Source organism: Triticum aestivum, chromosome 3B (genome assembly GCF_018294505.1).
Source record: "Triticum aestivum cultivar Chinese Spring chromosome 3B, IWGSC CS RefSeq v2.1, whole genome shotgun sequence".
Lineage (NCBI taxonomy): Eukaryota > Viridiplantae > Streptophyta > Magnoliopsida > Poales > Poaceae > Triticum > Triticum aestivum.
In genome coordinates this window covers 458,632,779-458,643,967 of record NC_057801.1, presented here as the reverse complement: position 1 = coordinate 458,643,967, position 11,189 = coordinate 458,632,779, and positions in this window count along the sequence as shown.

Below are 11,189 nucleotides of genomic sequence, written 5' to 3'. Positions count from 1 at the left end.
GCTGCGGTCTGTACAGCCGAGATCGCCGGACTGAAACAGGACCTGGAGCAGGCGCACGGAGAGCTCGACCTCACGAGGAGGCAGCTCGAGGAGAGCAAAGGTGAATGATTCCCCTCTCTCATATAGTAAAGTATAGATAAAATTGGTTATTCTAACGACGAGGCATCTTGATTTGGTAATAGAGGCCACCACCGAAATGGCGTCTCTCAAGAAAGCGATGTCTGAGGCCGAACACAAGGCGTCCCTGGAACGTAAGGAGCGCAAAAAGCAAGAAGCCCGAGTGGGCGAAGTACAAGAAGAGCTCCAGGAGCTCGGCAAGAAGTTTGAGTCCGTGGAGCATGAGCTTAAAGCAAAAGAGATCGAGCTTGCGAAGGCCCTTACAAGTATAAAAGACGCCAAGGCCGAAGCCGAGAGGGCACAATAGGATATCCAGGAGGCCAAAAATATAACGGCGGGTAAGAAATTCTTTATGAAAAGCAAACATGTGGAGGAGGCGTTTCTTTTGCTTACCCAAGTCCGGAGCTCTCCAGGGGCATTCGCAGATCTGCCACGCAGCGTATCCGATGCCGCGGAGTTCTACTATGCCCAGGAGGGGAGCTCAACGGAGAACCTGTTCTGGTCCCAGTACGCTGGGGCCGAACATCCAACGCCTCTGAGTGACCAACTGAAGCAGTTGGTCGAACTCCACAAGGCGGCCGAAGTGGCTATGAAGGATTTCATAGTCTGGATGTGGCCTGGTGAGCCCCTGCCCACCAGCTACTTCGGCCTGATCAAGCGGATGGTGAATGCATGTCTGTGACTAGAAGTCATCAAGCGATCCGTTTGCATTGAGGGTGCCCGTCGGGCCCTTGCCCGTGCAAAGGTGCATTGGGGCAAGCTGGATGCGGAGAAACTGGTGAAGGACGGGCCGCCAGAGGGCAAGCCGCATCGCGTTCCCGAGAAGTATTATGATGGCGTTATGAAGGGTGCTTGCCTCGTGGCCGATGAGTGTATCAAGGACATAATTTTTGAATGAATTCACTTCTGTCATGTTTGTATTTTAAAGATGAAGTTATTTGCGCTATGTAGCGCTTTTGTTATTTAAAATATTACCTTCTGTGCGGCTATTTATCAAATTCTGAAAGTAGGCCAGTCGTCGGCTTCCGCCCCCATGTAACTAGTACTGGGGTGTTCGTGGAAAACCTGGACACTCTTTATCCAAATGTTTGGTCCCTTAAGGAGGTGTCCAGTGCAGCAAACAAGGCAATCGGACTATGCAGCTTTATAACCTTCACTTAGCCATAGAAGCCTACAATTTTAAATTTTGGCAAAGCCCCTAGAATCTGGAAGACCGAATTGGGGCGCTATATACGCCTAGATCGGACAAAGCCGAATTATCACCTAAAGCGGAAAAAATCTTTAAGGATTTTAAGACCTCTCGAACAGCGACCAGCTCTCGCCACATCATGCCGGTCAGTTTTCGGCTTTCTCTACTGAGGTGCTCGTTTGGAAGAACCAGGGCACAATCGCAGTAGTTCTCCCTGCGCTACCTTAGCCGATATAATGGAACGTAAGGCACCAAAACAAGGGAGCCGGTCTATCCCAACTGTAGACCCAAGACATGATTCGGAGCTGATGCATATAATGCTATAAGTTCGGGGTGCCGCACTGTTGAAAGTGTTTAGACTTGTTTTACCATATTATGGGGCGCCATAAGAAGCCCCTGGCAAACTGAACGTACCAAAGTGTTCGGATGCAAAATCAAATAGACATTTGTAAGAAAAATGCTCAAATAAGAATAATAAGGTGACGCTGTATATGATCTCCCATTGATGAATAATACGTTTAGGCGTATGTTTACAATGAATGCATTAAGCGGAGATAAAGAGGATTATTTGACATATCCTATCCAGAGGCAGGCTACATACAGATAGATAAAGTAGGTATAACGATCGTAAATAGATTCCACCTGGGTATTTTCTTTTCTGTGCAAAGCCTGTTGCCTCCTTGGTTCTCTCTCCTATATAAGTCCGACAATCCGGCTCTTCTGGAGAAGCTGCACTAAAGCAATGTCCTTAAGCAATGTCCTTAAAGGTAAAAGGAAAGGTTACGAAGCAATACCGTACTGTTGACTGAGCCACTGCTACGCCTCCGCCTGTGCCCATGGTATTTTGAGTGCGTAATTGTGTACGCATGGCACGAATGCTGCTTGGATGGGATTTGAGTGGAGGCCGGACTGCTAGTCATGCTTTTGGCGTGCCTGCTGATCCTGTTGCGGGGTGTTCCGCCCTCGCTTGACGGAGGTTGAGGTTGTCGTCACCGGATTGGTGGTTTGCCGGAGGAGGCCGCATTGTACTTCTGCCGCAAGGGCTGCAGTATGTTCTTCTGTACGGAGAGAGCGGTCCATATTTCCGTTGACTGTTATGACCCCGCGCGGGCCTGGCATCTTGAGCTTGAGGTATGCATAGTGTGGTACCGCATTGAATCTAGCGAATGCGGTTCGTCCGAGCAGTGCGTGGTAACCATCGCGGAAAGGGACGATATCGAAGATTAGCTCTTCGCTCCGAAAGTTATCTGGAGATCCGAAGACCACTTCCAATGTTATAGAGCCTGTACACCGGGCCTCTACTCCAGGAATTACACCTTTAAAGGTGGTTTTGGTGGGCTTAATCCTTGAAGGATTGATGCCCATTTTGCGCATTGTGTCCTGGTAAAGCAGGTTCAGGCTGCTATCGCCGTCCATAAGGACTCGCGTGAGGTGGAATCCGTCGATAATTGGGTCTAAGACCAATGCGGCTGAGCCACCGTGACGGATACTAGTAGGATGATCCCTACGATCAAAGGTGATCGGACAAGCTGACCATGGGTTGAATTTGGGGACGACTGGCTCCATCGCGTAGACGTCCCGTAGTGCTCGCTTCCGTTCCCACTTGGGGATGTGGGTGGCGTAGATCATGTTGACCGTTTTCACCTGGGGGGGGGGGATTTCTTCTGTCCCCCCATGTTCGGACGCCGGGGCTCCTCATCATCGTTGCTGTGCAGCCCCTTGTCCTTGTTTTTGGCGTTTATTTTGCCGGCCTGTTTAAATACCCAGCAGTCTCTATTGGTGTGGCTGGCTGGCTTGTCCGGGGTGCCATGAATTTGGCACGAGCGCTCCAGTATACGATCTAGACTGGACGGTCCCTGATTGTTGCGTTTGAATGGTTTCTTCTGCTGACCGGATTTGGATCCGCTGAATCCGGCATTGACCGTCGTGTCTTCGGTGTTGTCGCCGTTGTTCCGTCGCTTGTGTCTGTTGCGCCGTAGCTTGCCATTATTGTCACGGATGTCTGAAGTGCCAGAATGTGGCGTGGTGCTGCTATGAGCCAACCAGCTGTCCTCGCCCACGCAAAAGCGGGTCATTAATGTCATGAGAGCTGCCATGGACTTGGGTTTCTCCTGGCCGAGGTGTCGAGCGAGCCACTCGTCACGGATATTATGCTTGAAGGCCGCCAGGGTTTTGGCGTCTGGACAGTCAACTATTTGGTTCTTTTTAGTTAGGAATCGAGTCCAGAATTTCCTAGCTGATTCTCCAGGCTGTTGAGTAATGTGGCTCAAGTCATCGGCATCCGGAGGTCGCACATATGTGCCTTGGAAGTTGTCAAGAAATGCGTCTTCCAGGTTTTCCCAACTGCAAATGGAATTTGCGGGCAGGCTGTTTAGACAGTGCTGGGCGGGTCCTTTGAGCTTGATGGGAAGATACTTGATGGCATGTAGATTGTCTCCGTGGGCCATGTGAATGTGGAGAAGGAAATCTTCAATCCACACCGCAGGGTCTGTTGTGCCATTGTATGATTCAATGTTTACGGGTTTGAACCCTTCTGGGAATTCATGATCCATCACTTCATTGGTGAAGCAGAGGGGGTGTGCGGTGCCTCTGTGCTGGGCTATGTCGCGATGCAGTCCGGCTGCATTTGACTGGTTATATTCGGCCCGGTCAGATTTGCTGTTAGTGTATCCGGTATGACGGTCATCGTCATGTGTTGTAGCGCGCCCCCATGATCCGTAGATCGATCTTGGTTGTCCTGCGGCGTTATCCAGTTTATCGCGCAAGTCCTGAGTATTGCCCCGGGCCGTAGTAAACTGGAGTGGGGGTGCAGGCTGGTATTCGGGCTGATATGCCGTTTTATCCGACCTCGAGGCGGCCGGTCAGCCGTGTGGCGCTCGAGTCCATATTCCTCGGCTGCCAGGACTTCTGTCCATCTATCTGTGAGCAGGTCTTGATTAGCTTGAAGCTGCTGCTGCTTCTTCTTCAGGCTTCTCGCAGTGGCAATAAGCCGGCGCTTGAAGCGCTCCTGCTCCACGGGGTCCTCGGGCACGCCGAACTCGTCGTCTCCGAGGCTAATCTCGTCTTCGGAGGAAGGCATGTAGTTGTCCTCCTCCGGATACCCGCCCGTCGCCTGTTCGCCTGGGCTGTCCTGCCCATCTTCTTGCTCGGCCTGCTTGAAGGCGGGTTGTTCGGGGTTGTATTCATCGTCGGCACCGTCCGGATTGTTTTCATCTTCGGTATCGGTATTGCCTTGGCGGGGCTTGGAGCGGCGCTGGCGACGGCCATGCTTTGCTTTTTTCTTGGAGGGGTTATCCTCCGTTGCCTCATCGCCATTAGTTTCTTTCGGAGTGTCCACCATATATGTATCATATGAAGAGGTGGCTGTCCACCGCCCTGTGAGCGGTGGCTCCTGTACGTCTCCGGCATCGTCGTCCATACCGTCAATTTCTTCAAAGTCGAAGTCAAGCACATTGGTTAAATCATTGATCGTGGCAATGAAGTGAGTGGTGGGTGGGCAGCGAATTTCTTCGTCGCCTGCTTCCCACTCAAGCCAAACATAGTTCGGCCCAGAGCCTCCTGACAAAGAGAGAGACTTCAATGAGTTCAGCATGTCGCCAAAGGGCGAGTGCTAAAAGATGTCCGCAGCGGTAAACTCCATTACCGGAGCCCAACCTGGCTCGGCTGGCTCGAGAGTATGCGGACCGGGACCAACAACCGGATATGAGTCCGGGGGCCCGGGGATACAGGCCTCCACAAAGATGCGACCTGTGTTTGGCTCCATGGCCGATGAGTGTGCGGCCTGCGGGACGGGGTCTATCCCTCCGTCCTTGGGCAACGCAACCTGTTCCAGATTTAAATCCGGGGCTGTTGCAGGGATGATGTCCTGAGCATTATCCGACAGCAGGTCTAGGCCGTGCTCGTCGTGGCTGTCCGGCGCTCCTGGCACAGGCCCGAATCCGTCGAAGATCAAGTCTCCGTGAATGTCCGCCGTGTAGTTCAAGTTTCCGAACCTGATCTGGTGGCCAGGGCATAGCTGTCGATCTGCTCCAGATGACCAAGCGAATTGGCCCAGTGCGAAGCCGCCGAACACAAAGATCTGTCCGGGGAGAAAAGTCTCGCCCTGGACCATGTTGTTGGAGATTGAAGACGCCATCAAGCCTTGAAGCGACGACACAGAGGAACTCTCAATGAAAGCACCAATGTCGGTGTCAAAATCGGCGGATCTCGGGTAGGGGGTCCCAATCTGTGCGTCTTAGGTTGATGGTAACAGGAAGTAAGGGACACAAGTTTACCCAGGTTCGGGCCCTCTCGATGGAGGTAAAACCCTACTTCCTGCTTGATTAATATTGAAGATATGAGTAGTACAAGAGTAGATCTACCACAAGATCATAAAGGCTAAACCCTAAGAGCTAGCCTATGATGGTATGATTGTAATTGTGATCGGCCTTCTAAGGACCATCCTCTCTAGTTTATATAGACACCAGAGAGGGCTAGGGTTTACATGGAGTCGGTTACAAGGAAGGAAATATAATATCCGGATTGCCAAGCTTGTCTTCCACGCAAAGGAGAGTCCCATCCGGACATGAGACGAAGTCTTGAGTCTTGTATCTTCACGCTTCAATAGTACGGATGATGCATATAGTTCGGCTGTCCGGATACCCCCTAATTCAGGACTCCCTCAGGCGCCGCTCCAAGCCTCGCCACAGAAATACCGGCACTGGAGAAGAAAAGCCAGATGGTGCCGAAGAGTAATACGATCCTGATCAACCCACCTTCGAGCAAGCTGAACAGGAACACGGGCTGGCTAGCCCAGACGAACAGGCGACGGACGGATACTTGGAGGATGATAACTATACGCCTCCCTCCGAAGACGAGGTGAGCCTCGGTGATGACGAATTAGGCGTACTAGAGGATCCCATAGAGCGGGAGTGCTTCAAGCGCAGGCTTATAGCCACTGCAAGAAGCCTGAAGAAGAAGCAGCAGCAGCTCCAAGCTGACAAAGATCTGCTCACAAACAAACGGACTAAGGCCCGGGCAGCCGAAGAATACGGACTCACGTGCCGAACAAAATACTACCCAAAGCGCAGGTTACTACCTCAATTCGAGGAGGCGGCACTGAAAATCAAACGCAGGCCTACACCCGGCCGACAGAACACTGCGGCAAGGGGCTGCACACAAGACCAGCGTTACATACAAAACAACAACATAAAAAGTACCCCAGATGCATCAGCGGACAGAAACAGAGTCTACAAACCTTGGTGCAACAAATATAAGCGTCCCAAAACAAAGAATGGCGCCCGGGGAACGGCGATCAACACAGGAGCCCGTAATCCTCAAATCATTGAGAGGGAGAAGAGACTTCAACATCTTAAACCGGGCCCCTCCAGCTTGAACCGCATACTTGACCGACCATGTCAAATCCATGGTACCCCAGGAGCAGCAGCCAATCATACAAATAGAGAATGCTGGGTCTTTAAAAAATCGGCAGGCCGGCACCGGAAGGAGCGTGAAGAAGCCCGGATCATCAAGTCCAGGGACCAGTAACTCGAGGATTAGACTCACCAAATAACTCATTATAGAGTGTCATAAATAGGCGTGATGGCCATCCAGGCCCCGCCACCCCAGAGCTAGTCTCCGAATAGCCAAAAGTGTCATACCCACTTTTGGTCTAACACCCCTAGGTAGGAGCCACTCAGCACCGCCAGGATACACTACGACTCGACGCATTACCACCAAGGACCCACGTGGAGAAGTCACAAATGTGGCCAAGACCGAGCTTCGCCTCGGCACCGAAGAATATTCGGCTACTTTCATCACTGAAGCAGTGAGTCACGGTTTTTTCTCAATCGAACTTAGATTCGACAGCCGAACTCCTGAACACCGACAAGGGAGTATGAACTACTTCAGGATACCCCAACCCAATCATAGCTCATATAGACCCTTCAGCATAAGCTGGACGGATCACATCCACGGCTCAGCCAATGCTCACACATGCCTCTTAAGCACTATTTGCAGGTTCACCCTGGCACACAACCGGAGGCGGCTTGGACTTAGCCCGGACGCATACAGGGGGGATGCCCACCCCACCTGAACACAATCCGGATATTCCTCCAGACCCGCGCACATCCAACCGCCTCCCGGCCCCAACAGGTTCTGCCGTCATGCCTCTCTTTTATAACATGCACCGTACCCATACGCATAGACGTATTACTTAAATACATCGTGTGGAGTCATTTGACGCTTATCTGTTGTTTTTTAATGACATTCTGTCACAACGGCATCCGAACATCTTGTTATGCCTTCAAAATGTCAGGGGCTTCCTCGCACCCGTACTACGGCGTCTAAAGTCCGAACACCTTCTCGGTCGTTCGGCACCCCAAACTTATAGCATTATATGCATCAGCTCTGAATCATGTCTTGGGTCATTGGTTGGGTTTGCCCGGCTCCCATGTTTTGGTACCTTATGTTCCGCAATATCGGCTAAGGTAGCGCTGGGAGAACTACTGCGATTGTGTCCCGGTTCTGCCGGACAAACACCTCAGTAGACAAAGCCGAAAACCGACTATCATGATAAGGCGAGAGCTGGTCAGGTGTTCGAGAGCTTGTCAAATCTTTAAGGATTTATTCCGCATAATGCCATAATAAAATGCAGCGTGCGAAGGATCGGTCCATCGATCAGGCGCTATTAGAGCCCCCCGTGCGGTCTTCCGAACATCAGGGGCTGCACCGCCCATACTCGAAATCCTATGGCTAAGTGAGAGTAATAAAGCATTATAGTCCGATTGCCTGGTTCGCTGTGCTGAACACCTCCTTCATGGACCCAAGAATGGGACAAAGAGTGTTCAGGTGTATCCCGAACACCCCCGTAGTTCCTACGTGGGGGCAAAAGCCAACGACTGGCCAACTCTCAAGACTAACATATTAAACGGCCGCACAGGAATAAAATTTACACATAAGAGGCACCTACATATAAGTGACTCTGTTTTTCCTTACAAAGCTTAGCACAATTGCTTTCAGGAAAAAATAATGTCTTTCGTACATTCCTCAGCCACGAGGCGGGCGCCTTTCAGGACGCCATCATAATATAGTTCGGGCTTGCGGTGCTCCTTCCCCTCCGGCGGCCCCTCGGTCATCAGCTTCTCAGCATCAAGCTTCCCCCAGTGCATTTTTGCATGGGCAAATGCCATTCGTGCCCCTTCTATGCAAACTGACCACTTAATAACGTCTAGCCGAGGGTAGGCCCTCCCAATCCGCTTCACGAGCGCAAAGAAACTGCTTGGTATGGGCTCGGCAGGCCACAGCTAGATAAGTAAATCCTTCATGGCTAGTTCGGCCGCCTGATGCAGCTCAATCAGCTGTTTTAGTTGGTGGACAAACGGCACCAGATAGTTCGACGCCAAATACTGCGACCAGAAGAGCTTCTTCGCAGTTTCCTTCTTCTCAGCTCGGCAGAATTGGGCAGCATCAGATATGATGCGCGGCAAATCTGTGAATGCTCCTAAAAAAATTAAGATTCAATGGGTCACCATGAATCTTCCCTGTGAAAGTGCAAGGCACCTTAAAAACAAAAAAAAACCCTTACCAGCCGCAATCTTCCGCGCCTCCTGAATATCCTTAAGCACGGCATGGGCTTCCTCTCGAGCCTCACTCGCGGTCCGGAGAGCTTGGGCAAGTTCAGATTCTTTCAACGATAGACTCTGCTCCAAGCTCTCGTTTCTCCCTAGGGCCTCCTGAAGCTCTTGTTCAGCTTCCACGACCCTCGCCTCGTGTTTCTCATGGAGTGTCCGCTCTGCTGCAGCATTCTTTTCGGCCAAGGAAACAGCCTTCTTGAGCGCCTCAATTTCGGCATCCGCCCTTGGAGCGCGCAATATACATACTTTAAGATAGTCACAACTACTTACTTGTGGCAAAACTTGCTAAAAGTTTTTCAAACATACCCTGTTTCTCCTCCAGCCGCTTCCTCACTCGGCCGAGTTCTTCTTCGGCCTGCACCAGACCCTGCTTGAGTCTGGACACTTCCCAGCATGGGAGGAGGCAGTCGCTGCAGACATCTGATTCAGAAATATATATATATGTCATTAGCTAAGTCTCCTGTGGACGGGAAGTTGATCCCCTGTACGGTTCCTGTCCTCTCCGAACAGTGTATCAGGGGCTACTATCTATACTATGACAGTCTTCTACACATACCTCCAAGCCTTTTATAAGGCTAACGTAGGATTCATTCAGTCCGCTCTCGGCGGCCTGAATCTTTTCTATCACCACGCCCATAAGGGCGCAGTGTTCATCAATAATGGATGCACTCTCTAGTGCTGTCGATAGGCCGCCTGACGCCTTTGGTTGGACGGAGGTCGCAAGCAGAGTAGGACCGCCCCCTCTAGTCAAAGGGGGCTTCTTACCTGATCCTGGAGCCGTCTGGGTCTCCGGGACCGTGTCTAGCTGTGGGCCGGATCCACGATCGCCCCCGCCGTCGATATTCATGGGAACCGCCGCTCCTGCGCGTCTAGCCTCCAAGGTGCGCTCCCCTGGCTCAGGTCCTTTTTCGATGACACCTCGGTGTCATAGCCAGGCTTCAGGGAAGGGGCCCTAGGAGGGGTCTCACTTTGCAAAGCATCGGAACTCAATGAGTCCTCCGATGAGTCCTGTTGGGCCGGAGACCTCGCCGGACTATAAAAAGTATGGTGCGAATCAAAATACTGCATTCTAATAAGTTCTGGATACATGGATGTGTCCGGATTTCGGGCACTTACGATTTTACCAGGGGCTGGGCCCTGGGATCCCACTCCGGGCTACTATCGGTAGCCGTGGTGGACGCCTCGGGGACGGATGTTCTTCCCCTCTTAGGCGAATCTGCCTCTAAGGATGAGGAGGCTGCCCTTTTCCTCCTCCCCCTCGCAGGGGACTCGGGCTCTTCTTCCTCCTCCTCCTCATCCTCATCTTATTCCTCCTCATTCTCTCTGGAGGAGGGAGGGTTGCTGGAGTCTTCGGACTTCGTGTCTGAAGCGCCCCGACGACGGAGACCGCTCCTAGTCTCCTTGGCCTCCTTGTTGGCCTCTTTCTTCGGCGCCTTGTAAGGCCTGGGACCAGCACTTCGTTAGAAGAGGTCCCGCCAGTTCTTCCGGCAGCGGGGCCGGACAATGCATCCGCTCCGCCACCTTCGTCCATTCCTAAAGGCGATTGTGTAAAGACACGTTAAAAACAACTCCTTCGGGACGTATCAATGAAACATGCGAATAACCAAGGTATGATGGCGACTTATCGGACTGGCAGGGTGGGATAATTGATGCCCGCGGTCTGCGGCCGAGTCCGGCCATGGTTTGCCGGACTTAAAGAGTACCTTCCAGATGTCCTTGTGTGAGGAGCCGAAAAGCTCCCGCAGGGTCCAGTGCTCGGCCGGGTCGTACTCCCACAAGTTACAGCCTCTGTGCTGACAAGGAAGGATCAGGCGGACCAGCATCACCTGGACCACGTCAACAAGCCTGATGCCCTTGTCCTCCATACCTTTGACGCGCGCCTGGATCACTGACAGTTCGTCGAACGACGACCAGTTTATGCCCTTCTTGGGCCAGGATGTGAGCCGCAAAGGAGCTCCAGATCGAAACTCAGGAGCAGCGACCCACTTTTTGCTGCGCGGCTCAGTGATATAGAACCACTGTTGCTGCCACTCCTTGATGGAGTCGTTGAAAGTACCCATCGGCCATGTGACCTTGTGCATCCTGCTCACCATGGCGCCTCCACACTTGGCGTGTTCGCCGCTCACCACTTTGGGATTCAGGTTGAAGATCTTGAGCCATAGCCCGAAGTGCGGCGAGATATGGAGAAAGGCTCACTGTCAGTGTCAAAACCGGCGGATCTCGGGTAGGGGGTCCCGAACTGTGCGTCTAGGTGGATGGTAACAGGAGAC